Source organism: Alexandromys fortis, unplaced genomic scaffold, assembly GCF_014885135.2.
Source record: "Alexandromys fortis isolate MF-2015 unplaced genomic scaffold, M_Fortis_MF-2015_v1.1 scaffold_68, whole genome shotgun sequence".
Taxonomy (NCBI): Eukaryota; Metazoa; Chordata; class Mammalia; order Rodentia; family Cricetidae; genus Alexandromys; species Alexandromys fortis.
In genome coordinates this window covers 3063244-3076223 of record NW_026067948.1, presented here as the reverse complement: position 1 = coordinate 3076223, position 12980 = coordinate 3063244, and positions in this window count along the sequence as shown.

The following is a 12980-nucleotide window of genomic DNA, read 5'->3' as shown; positions in this document are numbered from 1 at the left end:
TATATATATACATATAAAATCTGTGGGCTTTGTTCTTAGCCGTAACCTGAAAGTTGCTAGAAGGAGCCCTGAGAGTTCTGTTTCTGGGCACTTGTTTCAATGGTTTTTTTTCACCAGTACAAAAGTGGCAACTGACAGCCATCAGGGATGGCAGGAGTCTTTTAGTAAAATAAAATCCAGCTGGTGGGATAAATGTGGTTTGTAGTGTTCGAGCCATAGGGGAGTTGGTGGACATTTGTCAAGCTAGGTTAACAGTGGGTGAGTGGAAAATGGTTTAAGGTAATTTCCTAAATGGCAAACTGCAGTGGTAGAGATTTGCATAAATTGCAAAATGCATTAAAAGGCTCTTTCTTTGGCCACCTTCATTTTATTCCTCAATCCTTCTTTTGAATCACTTGGAAAATTAGTAGCTACAAAATTATATCCATTCAGTCTGGACCCTGGGAGCTACTTGGGAAGAGTGTTAGAATGAGCTGGACTTCTCTCCCCTGACTACTGGGCAGCAACCTTTGTCTCCTTACACTTCAGCTGCCTGTTTGCCATAAGGTCAAAAGCCTAATACCCTTGGAAAAGGGTCTTAGAAGCCCAGGAGGAAAGAGCATATTTTAGGTAGAGTCTAATGTAACACAAATTTAAAGGTGAAATCAGCATCTTACGTTCCATTGACTACTGTGGCTGGAGGTGCCAGGAGGCAGGAGCACCACCTTCACTGACATCCAGGCCAGTGCAAGGACCACACCCAGTGCCCAATGCAGAGATTGCTTTAACTACCAGAGGGAAAGGAAGGCTCTCAAGCCTGCAAAGGGATTCCATCATTACTATCCTGTGGGAATTTTTCTGATTCAGTATATCCGAGGTGGATAATACCTATTAAATCATATATCAGGTAAAAAGTCCATGTACTCTTAAAATATCAATGGAAAGACAAGTGAAGTATTCATGTTTTGCAGGTTCCGTGTGTGTGTGTGCATGTGCACGCGTGCACTGTATTTAGATCATTCCCACCTCGCCTACCTTTCTTTACCTCCTCCTGTGACCTTCCCACACACAGTTCTTTGATTTGAGACTTCTTTAGCAATTCTTGTTGAACACACACACACACACACACACACACACACACACACACACACACTTTCCGCTGAATCTACTAGTCTTGCAAAGCTCACCACTTAGTATTCGATAAACTCTGCCTATCAAGACATTCACGCGTAGAGAAAAATAATTCACTTTCTCTCAGCAGCCATTAATGCCTACTGCTCTTCATCTAGGGAGAGGACCTTGTGAGATTTCTCCCATCCACATTAAGATGTCAGCTGATGTCACTGTGCTGGTCTTGTTTAGCTGATCACGTTGTTGAAAAGTCATTGGTGTCACTTCCTGTCACAAATCAAGAATAGCCAATCTTCTGGGCTTCTGGTTAGAACCACATTAACCAGCCTCACAAGATGCTTCTAGGGGTTGTAATAGAGCCACAAATACCTTGGGAGTAGCCAACATCTGTCTAATTGTACTAAAGGAGTTTTCTAAAGTAGGGAATTTATCCTTTATACTATAAACCTAGCCAATTGCAGGTGGTTGATGTGGACATGGACCCTAGAAGTGAAAGTTCTATGTTCATTTTCATAGACTAGTGCAATTTCCACTACACTCTTGGTACTTGTCTTTATACCCACGTTTAAGTTTAGCTCTCATTATTCATCAAAGAAGCTTCCTTTTGCACATGCAGATTATTTTGCAGAAATTCACAGCTGGTCAAAATGCAGAGGACAACTGAGAACTCTAATTGAAGCATCTACAATGCAACCGCTAAATCTAAGGCTCCAGGGAATACATGGAAGAGGCAGGGGATGAAAGACCGTGAGAACTAAAGACTTAGGTATTTATGTTTCTATTAAACTAAAGGTGTCACCATTGATAAAGATAGTGGGACCATATCTGATGTGAGTCTCACTAAAATAATTTTTTTTGTTTGTGGGTGTGTGTGTCTAATTTTCATTTCTTATCCATTCACTAAGCTTCTAGAAAAGCTTTAATATAGTATTTGTAAATGAGGGGTAACTTTAAAATCTCTAGATATATAGTGTGACTTTATACATGTCCAAGATAAATCTTACCACTGCCTTTGTTCATTTATTTTCTAATACCTCAGGTTTGTGTTCTGTGTGAAGTCTGTGATTTATCAAATATGGTTTTATTGTGTGCCTGTGACAGCTGATGTGGGAGTGTCATCAATCTGTTGATTTCATTGGCTGAGCAATAAAGAAACTGCTTGGCCCTGATAGGTTAAAGCATTGGTGGGAGGAGAAAACAGAATAGGATGCTGGGCGGAAGAGGAAGTGAGGTCAGACTCTGCTCTGCTACCGGAGACTCCACAGCTCTGCTCTGGAGCAGAGACACCATGATGGACGGAGGCTAGACTCTTCCCGGTAAGCACACCTTGGGATGCTTACACACATTAGAAATGGGCTAGTCCAGGTGCGAGAATTTGCCTGTAAGGGCTAGAGTTCATGGGCCAAGCAGTTCTTAAATGAACACAGTTTGTGTGTTGTTATTTCGGGCATGAGCTAGCCAAGCGGCTGGGGTGTTGGGGACGCAACCCCACCGCCGCTCCTATTTCAACAGACAGCCTCTGTCATTAGGATTGATATTGGTATTATTGCTGAAATCATGTCTTACAGGTGTGAATTTGGGTCACTTTAGGGTTGATTCAATTTGGTAATAGGTAGCTTATGTTCAGCTGCCCCTAGCAAATGCCTGGTGAATGGATGGATTAAATGTTGCCACAATGAAAGACTGGTTCCAAACTGGAATATATTGTTAGTCCACATGTGTGTTAAGAAGATTAGTGGTTAAACATTGGCTATTGAGGTCAAAATCCAGAGTTTCCACAACCATATTTTACCACTTTCAAAATGGACAGGTTAGTTAAATCTCAACATACTTTTACTTATTTAAATAGCAAGCTCTAATAATTTCTTTCCAAAATGCTATAGCCAGTTACTAAGGATTACTAAGGTAGTATGTACATGTGCTTAAATCAGTGATATGGGATTCCTCTATGTATGCTATGATTACCATTAATAAATAAAGAAATTAATTTGGACCTATAGCAGGGCAGAACAGAGCTAGGCATGGAAAACTTAACTGAATGCTGGGAGAAGGAAGGTGGAGTGGAAGGAGAAAAGCGACATAGTCCAGAAGGTGACAGAGACTGGAACTTTACCTGGTAAGCCACAGCCTCGTGGCAATATACAGATTAACAGAAATGGGTTAAATTAAGATGCAAGAGCTAGCCAATGGGAAGCTAGAACTAATAGGCATAGCAGTGATTTAAATAATACAGCTTCTGTGTGGTTATTTTGGGTCTGAGCTGCCAGGCAGCTGGGAAACAAGTGGCCCTTCTTACGACAGATCAAGACTGGGTACATAATGAGAACCTGAACAGCTTCCAACTATCTTTCATTTCTTCAGCACTGCAGCCCCAAAAGCCTTCTGGGGCCATAATACTGCTAAAGTCCTGTATATAACACAAGATCTTTGAGTTTTCTTTATACTATATGGGCTGACAAGCCAAGCATCTGTGCCTGATAAACATTCTTTTTCTTTTGGGGGGAGTGTTGATTCATGGCAAGATGGTTTTTTGTTTTGTTTTGTTTGTTTATAGTTTTTTTTTTCTTTTTCCTGTCTTTATGGTGACCTTCAGGTTAATATTTCATGTTCACGTCTCAAAGACAACCTTTTTGTTGACTACAACACATTCATCATTCAAACTGCTGCAATTTGTAGAATGCTGCTTATTAATTTTGTTTTTATTGCTGTGTTTTTCTTTCCCTGATTTTATTAAAATCCAGAATATTGAATGGGCTAAGGGATGAGCTCCAGAAGGAATCTGAAGAATGATAATTGAATACACACTGAGCAGAGTGCCTAAATCATGTTAAAACAGTCCACAGTGTGGATGTCCATGCAAAGTTCCCTAATACTTTTATGTCACATATTAATTTAAATATATCTCTGTGAATCAATCTGTTTGTTTGCATGCTGTTGGCAAAGAATGTGCTTAGTAGTCATACATTCTCATATATGTTCCCGTGTAATTAGTAGATGGATATCACACACGTGTGGTCATTCCATGCACCATACCTTCTCCTCCATCCAAAGTTGACACTGGGATGATTATATCGTCTATTGCCCAGGAAAATATGTTCTGTGTGTTTTAACTATGAACCCTGCATTACAGAAACACAGGGACTAGGAGCATTATGTCTGAGGTATTCCTTCCTTCTGGTCCAGCTAGCAGACACACATGGTGCTGTTATCATGCAGATGATTATTAGACTCAAGAGCATTAGTCTTCTAGTATCTTGTCAGCCCTCTGAACATCTTCATACTAGGAAACTTACAAAGCCACAGAACATGAATGGTGGAGCTTACATTGCCCTGAGCAGCAGGAAAAACAGACAAAGACTGAGCAGTTACATAGGAGGGCAGTAGTGAGCAGGCTCAGCCGTGAACCTTGTAACTAACAGCAGAAGCATTATGTCTCTGCTTCCAACAGATCCAGGAGAGCGGTAAGATTATTATTAGCATGAACTAGAAGGACTGAACAATGTAACTAAACTGAAAAACTCCCTATTTTATGGATAAACGGAAAGGTCCATAACTTCCTTTGTTCAATTATGACAGAATTCTATCTCACTGGAGAGAATTCAGTAAGATCTCAGCTGTTTCATCATCTATAATTTCATCAGAGCAAAGACTGGAAAAGTAATTGTACCTCAAACAGCTTGGGTACATTCTGAAATGTACAAAGCCTCCATGTTCACAATAAACAGCCAAAAACTTCCCCTTTAGACCTGCTGACTAAATGTAGCCACAGGGCACTGGGGTGTTTATCTTTCTTAGTTGGGTGAGAGGTCACAGGCCTGTAACTGAACCATCTTGTCTCCTGTTATCTAGAAGTCAGTGAAGCAGATCACTCGAGAACCGTCCTCTAAATACTTAAGTCATAGTGTCTAGTGTAGCTCTTCTCATTAATCTGTACAGCATGTGTCCGCGATTATACAGACTCTATTAGGAGTAACTATTTTATCCCCGTTTGTTGGGGGGAGACGTGGTTTTATACTCCATTATATAAAGAAGGGCAGCGCTGCTATAAGCACAACCTCTTAGATAATATTTCAGTTCAAATACCTCAGACTTGATCTCAAGTGACCTTTTCATATTCAAGGAAGGAAAAATAAACATGTTCCCAATTGCTTGTTTTAAACAAATCAAACTGTTGTCAAATTTTCAGTTTTCTTTCATTGCTCAAAATATTGAAGATGCTGCATTTGTCATATGTCTTAGGAAGTTTCTTCTTGTATCTCACATTATTTGAATCCTTTAATGCTCTGGAAACAGTAAATAGGAGAATAATTATCATTTATATTGCAGATTAAGCAAACGGATTCCTCCATATAGCCAGGCTTTCAAAATATCAGAGAGCCAATGAGAGATGTAGAATACTCTTTTTATGCCTTTGACTTTATGTATTCTTGTTTCAATGGTCAATACTTGCTTAACTCCTTACCTGGCTATTTTAAATTCCTTTGTCATTTCCTTGGGAAAAGTGGCCTCATTTTCAGTTATAGCAGTAAGTGTCCTTGTTATAGGATATCCTTTGATTTTTATGGTATTTTTCTTCATAAAAAGTAAAAGACAGATTCCAAAAAAAAATGTGGCCAGTGCTTACTGTTGTTGGAAGGTAAAGGCTGTAAGTCAAGTGCTAAAAGATGACAAAATCATCTCTGCTTGTGAAGAGTGGGTCACAAGCTTAAAATTATTTTAGGATGGCCATTGCCAACAGTTACTTAGAAAATGCAGGAAATAGTCCTTTCTTTGAGTAGCCCCTCCTTTACTGCCTAGAAGGGAGTAAATGCACAGAGTTAGTTCTGTGGTGTGTGGTATGCGGTAGCTGGCAAACATATCTGTTACTGTGATTGTAGAAATCTACGTTTGTTTCCACTGTGAAAAGCTGAAGCAGACAAATGATCCTCTAAACACCATTGATGAATGATGGACCTAAATGTGAGGCCTTTTGCACTTTGAGAAACAGTTGACAACAATTTGAAGGGCAGTTGAAGCAGCTTTGAATTCTGGAAGAAGCCTTGGCTATTCATCTCCAGTAGAGTTGCCGATGGTTCATAGCCTGTATTGATTAAGGCTTTGCAAAACCAGACAAGCATCACCATCGGGAGTTTGTAGCTAAGTTCTCTCTGTGAGGAGACACTTCAGGATGGTAGAAGTCTCCAGATGTTGTATTAGTCCAAGGAGCTTCAAATAGTGTGGGTGGTGAGCAAACAGCCTTGGCTGGGATATGAACAGCTTTTGCCTGCATGACACTCCAATTAGTTCTTCTGGGAGTGCCTACGGTGGAACCATAATGGAAAAATTATTTTGATAGACATTCTTGGATTTTGATGACAACTGACACAATGCTGCTATCTTACTGCTCTAGAGAAGAGACCTCAGTGAGAGTAGTAGTTACCACTGAGAAAAGCCAGAGGATGTCTCTCAAGGAGACGAAAACACCTAATTCTAAAAGATGATTGTGAGAAAAAGGTAAGTCATTAGTAAATGTTCTATTTGTTTGGGTGTAGTAACCAACCTTGATTGATATGCTGTGGCCAGAGATATGAAAAAAAATATATAAATTGTCTTCTCATGCTGCTTTATTCTTTTTAAGGTTCGAGCAAAGGAATAATTAATACACACTGAAATGATTTTAGAGGTAAATAAAATATGGACTCTTTAAAGTGAAGCATTACACACTATACTTCACAGTAATAAACATCAAGTTTTTATCTTTAAGCACACATGCTAAGCTAATTGTTAACTCTTTCCAAATGTCACTCAGTTGTGGAATCCCCAAAATCTCCTTCACACACACATCATTAGATTTATGTATCAAATCCTTATATCTTAGTTCACCAGCGTCTCAAAGATTAGTGTTAGATGGGTACGTAGAATTTAACCACAAGCAAAGTTTAGATGAGGGTGAGTTCTACCGAGAATATTGAGAATATAGTACATCTCAGAGATTGTGCTTGGCTCTGGGAAGGCAATAACAAGTACTTGCCCTATCAAAACAAAACAGACAAAATGCACATGCACACACACACACGAAACCATTTTAAACTGTCAAGCAAAAACATCTTGATGTGATATCATAAGCATTACAACAATTTTAAGATTCCTTGGAATCCCTAAGCAAGAAAGAGTTCAAGTAAATTAAAGGGAAATTATTATAAGGGTAGTATGAACATTTAAACTTGAACTGTGAGGACTTTCCAAGAAAAATGAACAAATGCATGAGTTTCCTTAGGTAAAGAATGCTGTATAACTCGCCAAGGACCTGTGTGTAGAATTTCACATTACTAGTGCATAAATTTATCTGTCTAGTGAATGCTATGGGATGTCCTTCTGTATATGTGTTGCTTTAATTGGTTGATGAACAAAGCTGTTTCGGCCAATGACTTAGCAGAGCAAAGGTAGGTGGGAACTCTGAACATATATAGATAATAGTAATAGATAGATAGGTGATAGATAGATAGATAAGACAGTATCAAAGAAAAGCCATGTATCTGTCAAGGAGAATGACACCAGCCAGAACCTTCCCATACTGATAGGCCACAACCTTGTGGTGATACACAGATTAATAGAAATGGTTAATTTAAGATATTGGTGCTATCTAGAAATATGCCTGAGCCATTGTCCAAACAGTGTTGTAATTAATATAGTGTCTGTATTTTCTGTATGATTGTTCAGGTCTGAGTGGCCAGGAAATGAAAGAGCAGCCTCTGGTCACAATGAAGAAAGTGGAGGAAAAGAACACAATTCTGCACACATGTGTTTTGGAACTGTGGAGATGTGAGCATGATACAAAGCACATGGGAGGAGGGGAGACTTCTACATACAATCTCTTCATCTACAGAGGGGAAGGTGTGGATGGTTCATAAATCCCTGATATGTCTTTTGTCTTTTCAAAATACTTCACCTTTGAAATCAGGAAGCTTAATAGGCTTGTTCTACCCGAGCATGCCTGCTGTGAATGAGTCCCAGACCTGAAACGTGGAAAATATCACAAAGACTCTTTGGCTGGTTTCAGGATGAAGGTCACATCCATATTAATTGCCCTGATACTGAGGCCTTCCTGAAGACCACCTGCCAGAACATCTGGAGTTGTTGTTGCTGGGGCCTCCTACCCAGCACCGTTTCTACCTCTGTGCTGGCTTCAAAGGCTCATCAGGGCTGACATGAAGGACCTAGGAAGGGCATCTGCCTAGATTCATTGGTCCAAGCTAGGCTTACATTCCATAATGCTAACATTTAATTTTCTTACGTAATGACCTAGGAAGGAAAAGTGATCTTTGGACAAGCGTTCTTTGAAGAATATGATTTAGAAAATATAAAATTTTCTAAAGTTCAATCTAATTAATGATGAATATGAATCAAAATAATTCATTTCAATGCAAATAAATTGAGTGCAATTGCTTCACTGACCATATGTTACGGTAAAGTTTGATACTACCTGTCCACTTGATGGGGTGAAGGGAAACCCAGGTAATTGACTGAATGAGGAAGATCTATTGTTTTCACCTGTGGCATGTGGGCACTGTTCAATAGACTGTTGATATCTATCTTGCAATGTTTAACAAAGTTAAACTTGTCCTTTCTCTCCCCCTCCTCTGTGTGTGTGTGTGTTTGCTGAGATAACCATCACCTTTCACTCACCTTTGGACATCTGAACTCCATCCTAAAGAGTTCAGTGCAAAGAAAAGTGCATATTTCCTCCTGCAAAGCCACTGTAGGCATGGAGTTTAATTGATTTTTCTATATTGCTAAATAGAATGCAATTAGCATTTCCCATTAAAGTCACTTATTTGGAACAGAAATTTAATTCATATGATGTGGTTCAAAGTAATACTTGAACCGAATTGGGAAAACAAGGCATCCTCCTCAGTAGGTCTACTCACTACAAGATTCCTTGTGGGTTTCAGTGTGTTCAGCTCATGCCTCAGATAGAGAGTGTGGTTCACAGCATCATGCTTAGTCTTGGTTTCCAATTTTCTCACTATTGGTTTTCAGAAAATGTATTTTGGGAAACAATGGTGTAGATGCTCAGGGTTCATACAGATCTTGTATGTGTAACTCTCAGAATGATTGCAGCCTGGAAAAGATGGACACATGCACAATGCATACATGTATGTATGAATATTTAAAAATGATTCTGTCCTTCAGTAGTAGTGCCCCTTTAATATACAGCCTCCAGGTAGTGTTTCTTGCGTCTTTCCACAGCCTAGGATTGATAGTCTGCATGAAGTTTCAGTGTCTATACCTGCTTCTTTTATTATCTTTGGTGCAAAAACAGAGAGTAAGTGAGTAAAAGGAGAGCAGAAAATTCCAGGGTCAGTACTATATTCCTATGTTCATTTAAGGAAGCAACCAATGCCTTCCCTCAACCAGGCAGTAAAGATGTTTGTGGGTTAATAATAACCAATGAATCTTGTCCATAAGACTTACATAACCTAGTGAGGAATGCTGGTTTTCTTCAAGAATATCATTGGGCACTGACCGAGCACTGTTAGCCATGAAAAATCAGAACAAAACAAAACAACTTAATGAATTAGTCTGGAAAGGTGTGTACTCCTTTTTCACTGCTTTGAAAATATTCAAAATCCTTGTCAGAAGAGTAATTTGTGTAATTTGTAATTTTTCATTTTACTTGAAGAAAATTTTAAAATCCATGCCTTCATGAAATAAGAATTTTCTGAGCTCTTAATATCTTTTGAAGAATCAATTTCTAAGGGATGTTGCAGCTGAGTATGTGATTTTCATAACAGCAATTTCTTTTCAAATCAGAATCAGCTTTCTTCTTGCTGATCTAAGATCTTTGTTTAAAATAACTTTTTTGTTATATTTGGCTTTAGATTCCTTGCATTTAAGACTTGGGGGTGAGATGGCAGTGCTGTTTAGAAGCCTCTGGCAACTTCAAGAGGTAGAACATAGCAGGAAGAAGTTGAAGTTGAAATAAAGTTCTTGGCACTTTAGTTTATTCAGGCCCTTCTATACCTCGGCCTCAACTATCTTTCTGTTGTAGGACCCGTGCCACCTTGGTGTTCTTAAACAGGAAAGACATAGAATTCACAGAGCCAGAGAAGATAAACTGGACCCTGTAAAGCTAGTGCCCAAAATAAATATTTCTTACCCTAAGGTGTATGTATAATGCAAGTTGTGACAGCAATAATAAGTACTTATATATCTTCTTTTATTTTTCTTCAAAATGTATTCAAATAGTCCCAAGGAAAGATAATTGAACCAACCAGGAGGTCAGACAGAAGATCAATTTGAATGTGTCCTTTCATATAATGGAAAGGGAGAGACGTTGGTTTTGGAGGTAGAAAGGTGAGGATAGAGTGGGTTCTGATGAAGGTAAGAATAAGGAATCAATTTGAAGAGAAGAAAGAAGGCTGCCCAGGGTCACTCCTTTCTAGATTTTCTCAATCTGTGGCCCTCCCTACTTTTCTAGACTTTATACTTTACATAGATTCTAGAAAACGATGAAGTTTCAACACTGTAATCATGGGAGAAGTGCAAAGTTTATTGTGCAGAAACCATTACTGAGGCTCACACATATTCCAGGACCTAGACTAGAGTTGTTTGTTCCCCATTTTCATTCTACCTTAATTTAATCACAATATAAGAGCTCATGTTTCTTATAAATGTAGAAATATAATCACAAATTAAGACAACATTCTAAAATTAGTGGGTCAGGCAGCATTATACATATTTTATAGGATTAAGTAAAGGGAGTTCTTCTATCTGCTTTTCAACTTGATTTGGTGATGTGTGATTATTTCTGAGGAGATGTGGCCATATCTCTTTATCCCAGACAAGGCATCGACAGCCACAGATAGACACAAATCCCCCAGAGTTGGGTTGAGTGTCCCATTGTGTTTCCTCAGGTAACTCAGAGAAACAACATTAAAGGATAATTTATAAGAATGCATGAGACTCAAAATCAGCTCAGCATGGGTGAACACATCTACAGTTTTCTCCTTAACTATCTTTGGCCAATCTCACATAAATCCACTGATTTTGCTCTCCCCCAGCTATTGGTTCTGAAAACAGAACTTTAAGAAGGCACCTTGTGAGTCTTGTAAGTTTCACCAATTTTCCGTGTCTGTTGTTTGCTTAGTTTCCAAAGTTTTATCAGTCTCCCTCGTTCCTCAAGTAGAGAATGCTTACATTTGAATGAAATAGCCACAATTCAGTTTTAAAGCTCTTTGTAATTTAATGTACGTATCTCATCAGGTTAATTTATACCACAAATCATTCTAAGTTTGTTGCTGTATATTGTAAAGGGTATTTAGCATGAAGAATAAAATAGGCATTATGACATGCTGCCCTTATGGAGTTTTATATTAGAAGGGACACAAACAATAATCAATAAATATGAGGCAGTATTGGTTTAACACTTCTTTGGTAAAGAGACAGAAATTGCAGTCAAACTTTCCCTAATCTAAAGCCTGCCTATTCTATATTTATCCACCTCTAAATCAGAAAAGGAAAACAGGGTCATTAAAATGAGGTCTCAACGGGCGTTGGTCTGAATTCTGTCGCTAAAGGCAAGATATACTAAGTTATGAAGAGATTTCTCAACTGTTATACAGTCACTTGGGTTTAACTTGAAAAAATCCACTCAGTTTTCTGGTTAGAATGGAGCCTTCACAGCCCTTCTCTCAGATGGAGGCATTTGTGATCTGTATTTTCAGTAGACTTCTCAGGTCCTTGTGATGCAGGTGGCTTGTCCTCCAGACTCTGTAAGATTCATTTGATAGTAATGAGTTCTACAAAATGCTAGGGCAGTGTTTCCATTAGGGTTTCTATTGCTGTGCTAAAATACCATGACAAAAGCATTGTTTGAAGGAAAAGGCTTGTTTCAACTTACATTTTGTAGTCCACCATCCAGAGAGGTCAGGGAAATAACTCAAGGCTGAAACTTGGAGGCAGGAATAAAAGCCATGGAAAAGTGTTGTGTATTGGCCTCATCGTGGTCTGCTTAACCTGCTTTCTTATACACCACATTAGCATATGGCCAAGGCTAACGTCTCCCAGAGCCAGCTGGCTTCTCCCCAAACAATCACTAATTCAGAAAATGCAACACAAACTTGCCTACAGGTCCATCTCTTATGGGTGTTTTCTTAGTGGAGTTTACTCTTCCCAGAGGACTCTAGTTTGTGTCAAGTTGACATCAATCACCGCGCATGCAGACAATGAATAATAAGGGAATCAGTCCATCAGAGAAGAAGACCAGCAGGCCCATAAAGTGCCGTCCCAAGAGCAAGCTTGGGACATTTTGCTCTTCTGCTTTTCAGTGCTAACTGAACAACTTCTGTGGATAAACAGCTGACGCCTATTCAAGCTCAGCTCCTAACAGTTTAGTGTTTCATTCAACAATGAGGGACACATTTGCTCCTGCCCCCATCAGAAGACTTCCAACAGTGATTTACAAACTTGAAAGCTTTCTATCCATGGCCAAATGCTAACATTAGACCAAGCAGACATATTTTACTTTGGTGCAATGCTAAAGGCCAAGAATATGAAGCATCTCCAAGCTCTCATTAAGGTCGTATACACAGAAATGGAGAGCTTTCCAGTTTCCAGTAAAGAACTCAAATACTTTAATTAAAGTATATATTCAAATATAGTGCCTAATATATACCAATATCTGTATGTTCTTATCCTCAGGAAACAATAAGGCAGTAATGATGACCTCGTCCTAAATAGAAAATATAGTAAGAAAAATGCATTATAGACACCTTGGAAGTCCTGTACTATTTTTGAAAAGTTCTTTGGGAATCACAAGGGGAGTGTGGGCAAATGTCTCTATCGATGACACAGATGACTAAGGACGTCACCTTTTTAAATGCATGGCC